General features: G+C 43.7%; 1 pseudogene; it reads left to right on the forward strand.

The window, feature by feature from the left end:
• Window positions 1–3,040: 3,040 nt before the first annotated feature.
• On the forward strand, window positions 3,041–3,158 carry LOC134971239 (5S ribosomal RNA; annotated as a pseudogene).
• The last annotated feature ends 7,613 nt before the right edge of the window (window positions 3,159–10,771 follow it).

Genomic DNA, 10,771 nt, shown 5'->3' on the forward strand with positions numbered 1-10,771 from the left:
GAGACATCAACAAATAGCTTGCTGCATTCAACCAGCAGCCATTTTCCTCCAACAATAAGAAATATTCCCAAAGGGGAATTTCTGAGATTGAAAAGAAATTGTACAGAAGACTCCACCTTTCAGACCAAAAGTATTGAACTAGCAGCAAGATTAAAAGAAAGAGGTTATAGCAATAGGCTTATCAAAAAAGCCAAATCTGAAGTGCACAAAATAAACCGGGACTCTTTGATCTTTCCGGCCGAGAAAACCAAAGAGGACAAAGGTACCCTACGGTTCATAGGGGATTTCTGTAAAAATTGGAAAGATGCCAGGAAAATACTACAAAATCATTGGCATATACTCAAGATGGATGTGGACCTCTCAGATCAAATTGGCCAAAATGTAAACATGAGTTAGAGAAGGGCACCAAACTTGAAAGATAAACTTGTAAGAAGCCACTTCTCAAGCCCTCCGAAGCAAAGACCGCACAGAGGCAGTCACCCGTGTGGCAGTTGTAAGGCATGTCCTCACATCAAAAACACAATGAATGTAACAGACAAATTTAACCACAAAATCGAGGTCAAAGATTTCTTCAACTGTAAAACAGAGAACGTTATTTATTGCATCACATGTCCCTGCGATTTGAGATACATAGGCATGACATCTCGCATGCTGAAGGTAAGGGCACTTGAACACATTGGCACAGTGAGGAACGCCAGATCTGACTCGGCGAGATTCAAGAAACTTACCACTGTTGCCAGACATTTCTTACAATTCCATGACAGCCGCACAGAGGATCTCAGTATCTTTGGCCTCGAACACGTCCGTTTGGGACTCAGAGGTGGTGATTCCAATATTGCACTTCAAAAGAAGGAATCAGAGTGGATCTTCAAACTGGACACCCTTATGCCAAGGGGCCTCAATGAATACATCAACTACAGTATTTTTCTACAATCATAAACACCATGTCTCACCACAGCCACTCTTCATACCGTCACATTTACTCAATCCAAGGTTTTCCCCTTCACCCGCACACCATAGATTCACCATCATACACACCACACACACACCCACACCATATATTTCAGGCCCCCTTTCTTCCCCCCCCTTCCCCCCCCCTTTTTTGTCCCCCCTTCCTCCACTCTCACACAATAATCACAGGTCACTCCGCATTTTTCAGCACAATATTTATTCTATTTATCACAACAATCATCACTTTTTCAAAATTTATGATTACAATCAATTTACTCTCACCCTCCCCTCCACCCGCACACCATAGGTTCACCATCATTCACACTGCACACACACACACACACCTATATTTTAGGCCCCCTTCTCCCCCCTTCCCCCCCTTCCCACTTTCCCCTTGTCCTCCTCCTTCACACATCTTTCAGCACAATTCTCCTTTTTCTCTTTCCTTTTCATTAATTAATTTATCTTCATATTTATTTTTTCATTTTCATTCTTACACCATTTTCATCATATATTTATAAACCTTTAATTTATTTTCATCCATTTTTATGTATTCACATTTTTCATTTATAATTCATTTAATTTTATTCCAATTCATCCTTCCACCCATTCCCAACATTTTTTCCCCCCTCCCTCTTTTTCAGCACATTCAACACACAGTTCTAACAAGTCTCAGTCCGTTTTCCCCTTTTCCCTTTTCCAACATGGCCACCACCAACATTATGCCAGCACTTTCAGGATAGGAACACTCAACTGTCCTTCATCTCATCTCCACAAATCATACGTCAAAGCGTCACTTAAATATCGGCCACTAGAGAGCGGCAGAGAGATGCTCTCGTGATCAAGCCTCGTAAGGTGAAACGTACGTCGGGGCAACGCGTCATTCAGTGACGTCATCGCGTCACCGCCCGATCCGGAAGCGGGCGGCCGCGGCTATCATCGCTTACAGCGGAGAACTCCGGGGGACGCCAATATCAGACACCACTAACCAAAGTGGTGGGGGTAAAGTACACTAGACCACCATGGCAATTGAACATTACTTGCCTAAGGACCTGCTTACTCCTCTCCCATGAACCTCGCTTTTGGCACAGTATGCACCCACCAAGTATTTCATAACAGTACAGCATTGAGGCTATTAGTATACTCTGCCACAAGGCACAATCTTATTATTAATTTTGCATTCTCCGCCTATACCAAGGATAACTACCTGATATCTATTTATCAATCACTATAGGGACCACAGCAATGCTTTGGAGCCAGCCTTGAGCTTTAAAGTGTGTCTCTCTTTATATATGTACCTAGTTTGTCAATACCAATCAAATTAATCTATGTCTAACTTTACCTCTATTAAGATTTCAGTGATTTTTGGAGCCAGCCTTGAGCTCAATTAATTTTTTCTTGTTATGCTTTTTGGTGTTTCTGCTATGAACTTGCCTTTAATGAATTAATTTTTGTATATTTAATGAACCCAGTGTGCACTATTCAGCGGTTTCACCTCAACTTTACATTGCCCTAATTGGATCCCTCAATTTTTCATTTAATTGATACTTTTTCTCAGAACAATTAATACATTGTCTATTTACTTATTTATTTATTAATCAATAAGATTCTGACGAGCACACTTTCACTATCATAGCTCCGTCAGTTTGGCTTCTACAAGGATTGTCATCTCGGTACTTTGAATTAATTGTCTGTTAATTAATAATTATTTATCAATTAAGTCTAGGACACAATCTTTACGAATTATCAAATTATTCATTAATTTTTTTCATTTTTTTCATTTTTTTTTTTCATTTATGTCTGCACTGTCTTTTATTGTAAACAGTCAGCCAGCATCCAGCTCCTGTTGAGCCTTTCCATCAGAGTAATACCAGTCTATACAAATTGTTAGAAGACAGGATCCTACAATCATCACCAATTCATATTCAGTATTCACTTTCCTGTCTCTCTCACAACGCTGGTTTCAAATCCCAATATTTTTTCTTCACACACTCTCTCATCTGGAAATACAATTTCGAACTATTAACAGTTTTGATTTAATGTAAAGTACAGATAGCAGAAGTGGAACTTTCTTCTCCTTCAACAAACGGCCCACGGCCATACTACCCTGAATACGCCCGATCTTGTCCGATCTCGGAAGCTAAGCAGATATGGCCTGGTCAGTATTAGGAAGGGGAACCTCCTGAGAATACCAGGTGCAGTGGGCCATTTTCCAAGGAGAACATCCTCTTCACCCTTCTCCTTTTCTCTTTCTCTCTCTCTCTCTTTTCTTTTCTCTTTCTTTCTTTCTCTCTTTCTTTTCCCTCTTCTCTTCTTCATCTCTCCATCCGCAGTCAGACACCATCCCCAGATTTGACCATCATTTGCTGGCATTTCTTTGTCCCTTACTATAACAGATGCAGTTATCCAAGGTATACCCATATATTTTCACCTACATAACGATCTTGTACCCCATTTGTTAAAAAGGTCAACAAGATCCTTTTACTAAGAGTATCGTTGCTTGCCATTTCTCTTATTTTCCTATATATTATATTAAATTTTTTTATACAAAGATCAATTAAAGGTTAAGTTTTAATTACAATATCTCTATCTTTATCACACCTATACATTTTTCAAGAGTGCTCCCAAAAAAGGTTTTTTGTCTTTTCTCTTTTTTTCAACTATACAACTGCCACAGAACTGAGCACAGGCATACTGCAGAGGTCAGTAGTAGAATAAACAAAGATTTTCACAACTAGTACTAGAACCTTGAGACAAGTGCTTCCACTGCAGCCAGGAACTATGACCAGCAAGGAGTGGCAGACAACACTTACAGTAGGAGACAAGAGCCAATGAGAGTCACAGCACAGCCAGCCTCCATTAATTACCAACTCTCTGCAACTGTGCTGCTGTACATCCACCAGGCTCCTGACAATCACAAGAAACAGCAGGCTGGAGTCAGGTAACTAAGCATTCCCAAACAGGTAGCCTTCCAGGTTGCTAGGAGATAGCCAGAAACACAAACAGAAATTAACCGCAGCAGCGACTCATAACATCCAGTAGTCAGGAGAAGAATCCACAAAGAAGAGGAAGAAAGCAAATGTCATAGCAAGCCATCAGAAAACATAAAAAAGGAAATAAATATACAAATGTAAAATAGGATTTTAATTACCTACTGGGTCATTCCATGGTAACAAACGTTACATTTTGAAATATATTTCATGTGAAATATATTTTTTTGAGCATGTGTTTTGAATATTTTGTGCAAAGTAAATGTTGTTTGTGTGGTACATGATATGCTCTAATTTTGATGCAATGCTTGTCATGAAAACTGGTAACAAACGTTACATAAATAGACCATTTTCATGGAATGACCCTACCGGTAAATCCTTTTCTTGTAGTCCGTAGGGGATACTTGGAATCCATTTAGTACCATGGGGTATACATGGGTCCACTAGGAGCATTGGGCACTGTAAGAATTAGATAGTGTGTGCTGGCTCCTCCCTCTATGCCCCTCCTACCAGACTCAGTCTAGGAAACTGTGCCTGGGGAGACTGATATACTTTGAGAGTAGGATAGATAAGGAAAGTGGTGAGATTACGAACCAGCACACACAGGACAATAGGAAAGCCATGCTAACCAAACTTGAAACAGGAACAGCAACAGCTGAACAAACCAGAATACTTAACTAAGTAACAGTGCAGGAAGAACGAAGCACCGGGCGGGCTCCAAGTATCCCCTACGAACTACGAGAAAAGGATTTACCGGTAGGTAATTAAAATCTTATTTTCTCTTACGTTCTTGGGGATACTGGGAATCCATTTAGTACCATGGGAAAGTACCAAAGCTCCCAAACCAGGTGGGAGAGTGCTGAGGTTCCTACAGAACTAATTGACCGAGCTGAAGGTCCTCAAAGGTCAAAGCATCAAACTAGTAAAACGTGTTCGTACCTGACCAAGTGGCTGCTTGGCAGAGTTGTACAGCCGAGACACCCTGGGCAGCCGCCCAAGAAGAACCCACCGAACTAGTAGAGTGGGCCTGTACAGATTTTGGAACCGGCAATCCTGCCGTAGAATAAGCATGCTGGATAGTGAGCCTGATCCAGCATGCAATAGACTGCTTTGAAGCAGGACACCCAATTTGATTGGGATCATAGAGAATGAACAGTGAGTTGGATTTCCTGTGACGAACTATCCTCTTTACGTACACCTTCAAAGCACTCACAATTTCCAAAGACTTTAAAGTAGCAGAGGTGTCCGTAACAGCTGGAACCACAATAGGTTGGTTGATGTGAAACGTGGACACCACCTTAGGAACAAATTACTGACGTGTTCTGAGTTCATCTCTGTCCTCATAGAAAATTAAGTAGGGGTTCTTGTGAGACAACGCCCCTAGCTCCGACATACGTCTTGCTGAAGCCAAGGCCAACAGTGTGATGGTCTTCCACGTAAGGTATTTACATCAACCTCCTGTAACGGTTCAAACCAGTCCGATTGGAGGAACTGCAGTACCAAATTGAGATCCCAAGGTGCTGTGGGAGGCACAAAGGGAGGCTGGGTGTGCAGAACACCTTTCAAAAATGTCTGGACCACAGGGAGAGAAGCCAATTGTTTCTGAAAGTAAATAGACAAGGCCGAAATCTTGACTTTAATGGAGCCTAAGCGTAGGCCCACATCTACTCCCGACTGCAGAAAAAGCAAGAGACGTCCCAGATGAAATTCCACCGCAGAATATTGTCTGCTCTCACACCAAGAGACATAATTCCGCCTTATTCGGGGGTAATGTTTAGACGTTACCCCCTTCCTGGTTTGGATCAAAGTCGGGATGACCTTGTCAGGAATCCCTCTCCTGGAATCCTAGAATCAGCCGTTCAACTTCCATGCTGTTAAAAGTAACCGCGGTAAGTCTTGATAGACGAATGGGCCCTGTTGCAGAAGATCCTTGCAAAGAGGTAGAAGCCACGGATCTTCGATCAGCATCTCGAGAAGATCCGCGTACCAGGCCCTTTTGCGCCAGTCCGGAGCAATGAGGATTGCTTGAACCTTTTCCCTTTTTATTCTGTTTAGAATTCTTGGGATCAGAGGAAGTGGAGGAAATAGGTACACCAGCTGGTAGACCCACGGAGTTGTCTGAGCATCTACTGCCACTGCTTGTGGGTCTCTCGACCTGGAACAATACCGCTTGAGCTTCTTGTTGAGTCGAGGGGCCATCATGTCGATCTGTGAATATCCCTAATGACGTGTCAACCACCGGAACACCTCCGGGTGGAGGCCCCACTCCCCCGGGTGCAGGTCGTGTCTGCTGAGGAAGTCTGCTTCCCAGTTGTCTACTCCCGGAATGAAGACCACCGACAATGCCATGGCATGTTTTTCTGCCCAGAGGAGAATTCTTGACACCTCTGACATTGCTGCTCTGCTTTTCGTTCTGCCCTGTTGGTTTATGTATGTTACCACCGTTACATTGTCCAACTGGACTTGAATGGCCTTATTCCGAAATAGAGATGAGGCCTGCAGAAGGGCATTGTAGATTGCCCTGAGTTCCAAGATGTTTATTGGAAGGACGACTTCCCCACTTGACCATCTTCCTTGAAACTGCACCCCCTGGGTGACTGCTCCCTAACCTCTGAGGCTTGCATCTGTGGTTACCAGAATCCAATTCTGAATCCCAAACCTCCGACCCACCATGGAAAGGAGATTCTGGCTGTTGGCAACAGACAGATCCTCTGGTGCATGTGAAGATGCGATCCGGACCATTTGTCCAACAGATCCAGCTGGTAGGGCCTCGCATGAAACCTTCCGTACTGAAACGCCTCGTAAGAGGCCACCATTTTCCCCAGATGGGTTGGCTTCAGGACAACCCGAACGATCGACTGGATTACCATAGCCTTCTCCAAAGGAAGGAACACTCTCTGAGACTCTGTGTCCAGTATCATTCCCAGGAAATAAAGCCTCTGCATCTCAGGTCCAGGTGAGATTTTGGTAAGTTCAGAATCCACCAGTGATCCAGGAGTAGTCTGGTTGAGAGGCCAATGCTGTCCAACAACCGCTCCCTGGACGGTGCCTTTATCAGAAGTTCGTCCAGGTACGGAATTATGTTCACTCTCTGTTTGTGGAGTAGAAACATCATCTCTGCCATCACCTTGGTGAACACTCTCGGTGCCATGGAGAGACCAAACAGGGCCTGGAACTGGTAGTGGCAATCCTGCAGTGCAAACCGTAGATACGCCTGATGAGGCGGCCAGATCGGAATGTGAAGGTATGCATCCTTGATATCCAGAGACACTAGGAATTCCCCCTCCTCCAGACCTAAGATCACCACTCTCAGAGACTCCATCTTGAATTTGAACACTTGTAAGTACGGGTCAACGACTTGAGGTTCAAAATCAGTCTTACCGAACCGTCCGGTTTCGGAACTACAGACAGGTTGGAATAATATAACTTGTTTTGCAGATGAGGTGGAACTGGAACAATGACCTGAGTCTGTACCAGTTTTTTTTTTTGTGTAAACTGTTTTTATTAGTCAAAGCAGCAGACAAAACACTACAGCAATACATTTCAAAAACAAAAGAAGGGAGAACAAAAACATCACGTAACATATATTCAGCAGTACGCTACACATAGAGCGCCCTTAGTAGAAAAATGGTTTGTCTGCATCATTGACAATGTTGAAATTTATAAAAGAGGAGCATATTAACAAAAACTGCTTAGAAAATGGGAAAGAAAGACAAAGAAGAGAAAAAGGAGAGAGGAGAAGCAAGGGGAAATTAGGATGGGTAGAGTCAGGTGTGAGAGTCTGCGCAGTAGGGGCAGACCAATTGGGGAACAGAGGGGTATCACCTTCCAGTTATGAGTCTGAGCCATATTATAGAGACGACATTGTCAGAATATGAATATGGTTATGTGTATTGATACAGGTATAAATGTGAGCATGTTTATAATTATGAGAGGGGTTATATCGTCGTGTAGGACCGATACAACGGTGTGTCCTTAAAGTCGTACCAGGGAAACCAAACAGCTATAAAATTAACTGTTTTCCCGGATGAGAAGGAGACTAGGTCTTCCATGTCTAAAAGGTAGTCTACCTTTGTGAACCACAATTTAATCGAGGGTGGAGAGGTGGATCTCCAAAGGATTGGAACCACCGCTTTAGCTGCGTTGCTAAGGTGTCTTAACAGGGAATGTTTGTAGGAGTATGATCCTTCAGGGGTATGGTTAAGGAGCCAGAAACCTGGGTCTTTCGGGATCTCATCTCCCACTATCTGTTCGGTGCATTTAAATACCTCTGCCCAGAATGGAATTATAAGAGGGCAATCCCACCAAATATGTATGAAACTCCCTGGGGCTCTCTTGCATCTCCAACACAGATTCGAAAGAGAGGGGAACATTTTATTGAGGACACGAGGAGTCCTGTACCACCTATATATAAGTTTATAAAGGGTCTCTAGTGTCGAGATGCATAAAGAACTCGCCTGGGCGTTCTTAAATACGGAGACCCAGTTGATCTGCGTAGGTAACCCTGACAATTCCTTCCCCCAGGAAGCCAGGAAGGTAGGAGGTTGTGGGAAAAAGTTTTCCATAATCATCGTATAAATTTGTGAGATAGTATGCGTGGGTGAACTGGGAGAGGTGCATAGTTTTTCAAACCCGGTGAGGTCCCTAGTTATGTCAGAGAGGTTCTTAGAAGATGATATGAAATGGTGAACCTGCATGAACCTCCAAAACTCAGCACTATGCAGGTTCCAAGAGGACTGTACATCTGAAAAGGAGCGTACCCTGCCCGAGCTCACCAGCTGACCAACTCTAAAAATCCCGGCTTCTGCCCATGAGGCGAAAGCAGTCCCTCGAAAGCCAGGGGCAAATTCGGAGTTACAGAGAAAGGAGGTTAAGGGGGACCATTTTGAGGATATGTGACTCTGGGATCTCAGCTTGGCCCATAGTTTGAGCGTGGGGGAGACCGTGGGGTGTGAAACCTTCGGGAGGGTGGGAAGCCAAGGTGCAATTTCAATATAATGTGGGAGACAGCCCTCCTCTAGGAGGACCCATTGTTTGCGGTCTTTGGCACGCGTCCATTCCAGAATCCTATTCAAGTGCACCGCGTGGTAGTAGTTGGGAATATGTGGGAGTTGTTGCCCCCCTTGATGTTTTCTCCTGAACAAAATATCATGTTTAAACCTGGGTGTTTTACTACCCCATACAAACGCGCGAATAAGACTCTGGACGTCTCGGAGCCAAAGCAGGGGGATGTGTATCGGAAGGGTCTGGAGGAAGAATAAAATCCTAGGGAGAGCATTCATTTTGACCACGTTAATCCTTCCGAACCAGGATAGTCTTAGTTTCTTCCATTTCAGGAAGTCTAAGCGAAGCCTAGTCAGTAAGGGTTTAAAATTTAGGGAGAACAATTTGGATAAGTCGTTGGTCAGTAACACCCCCAAGTATTTTAGTTTATGATCGTGCCAGGTGAAAGGGAAGTCTTGTTTCAGGCTTTCTACTATAGCAGGAGGAGTAGTTAAATTCATGGCAATAGATTTGGAATAATTTATTTTGAAGTTAGAGAGGGCTCCAAACCTCTCAAATTCTGCCATCAGGTTTGGCAAGGAGGTGACCGGATTCGTGATTATGGCGAGTACGTCATCGGCATATAATGCCAATTTGTATTCGGTCCCCCTTACCAACAAGCCCGAAATGTTTGGGTTAGCCCTAATACTTCGAGCTAATGTTTCCATGCAAAGGACGAAGAGCAATGGGGATAACGGGCATCCCTGTCGTGTGCCGTTGGAGATTGAAAAGGAGTCAGAAAGGGAGCCGTTAATCCTAATTTTAGCGGACGGGGAGGTATAGAGGGATAGGATTCTATGAAGACCGACGCTGCCCAGTCCCAGATGCTTCAATATACCGGCCAGAAAGTCCCAGTCCACTCTGTCAAAAGCTTTTTCGGCATCGGTCGACAGTAGGATTGATGGGGATGAAAACCGGCCGGCATAGTGAATCATGCTAAGCACTTTAGAGGTATTATCCCTAGCTTCTCGGCCTAAAACAAATCCAGCTTGATCACCGTGTATCAAGCCAGGTAATAATAGTTTAAGGCGGTTTGCAATCAGTTTGGCGAAAAGTTTTATATCTATATTTAATAGTGAGATTGGCCGGTAACTAGAGCAAAGACTGGGATCTTTACCCTCCTTAGGTAGAACTGCAATATGGGCTTCAAGAGATTGTGGGGAGAAAGACGATTGATCTGATATGGTGTTAAAGGCTCTTGTGAGTATAGGTATTAATTTCTCTTTAAAGGCTTTATAGTAGGCAATAGTATATCCATCAGGGCCGGGACTCTTACCATTAGGAGAGGATTCAATAACTTTCTGAACCTCCTCAGTAGAAAACGGGGCATCTAGGTCTTCTACTTCTGTTGCTGTTAGTGTGGGGAAATGTAAGGCCCGTAAGTAGTCAGCTATGGCCGTTTGATGGGTTGACCTATCAATTCTTCCGGTTGGGCCAGAGAGGTTATACAGAGTGGAATAGTATGTCCTGAAGGCCCTGGCTATGTGGGATGTCTGGTGTTGGGATTGGCCATGACTATTTTTAATAGTATGAATAAAAGTAAAAGCACGTTGTTCTCTAAGTGCTTTGGCTAGTAGTTTGCCAGGCTTATTACCCCACTGGTAGTACCTGCTACGGCACTTCCGATAAGAAAACTTGACTCTATCAGTGAGTAACTTATTCAGGTCCGCCCTAGCTGTTTCGAGATCAGCATAGTGTTGTGGAGTTTGGGATTTTTTGTGTAGAAGCTCGAGAGATTGTATTTTAGACAGTAAATCACCTCGGAGTTTCTCTCTCTGCTTTTTGCG

This window comes from Pseudophryne corroboree, chromosome 11, assembly GCF_028390025.1.
Source record: "Pseudophryne corroboree isolate aPseCor3 chromosome 11, aPseCor3.hap2, whole genome shotgun sequence".
NCBI classification, from domain to species: domain Eukaryota; kingdom Metazoa; phylum Chordata; class Amphibia; order Anura; family Myobatrachidae; genus Pseudophryne; species Pseudophryne corroboree.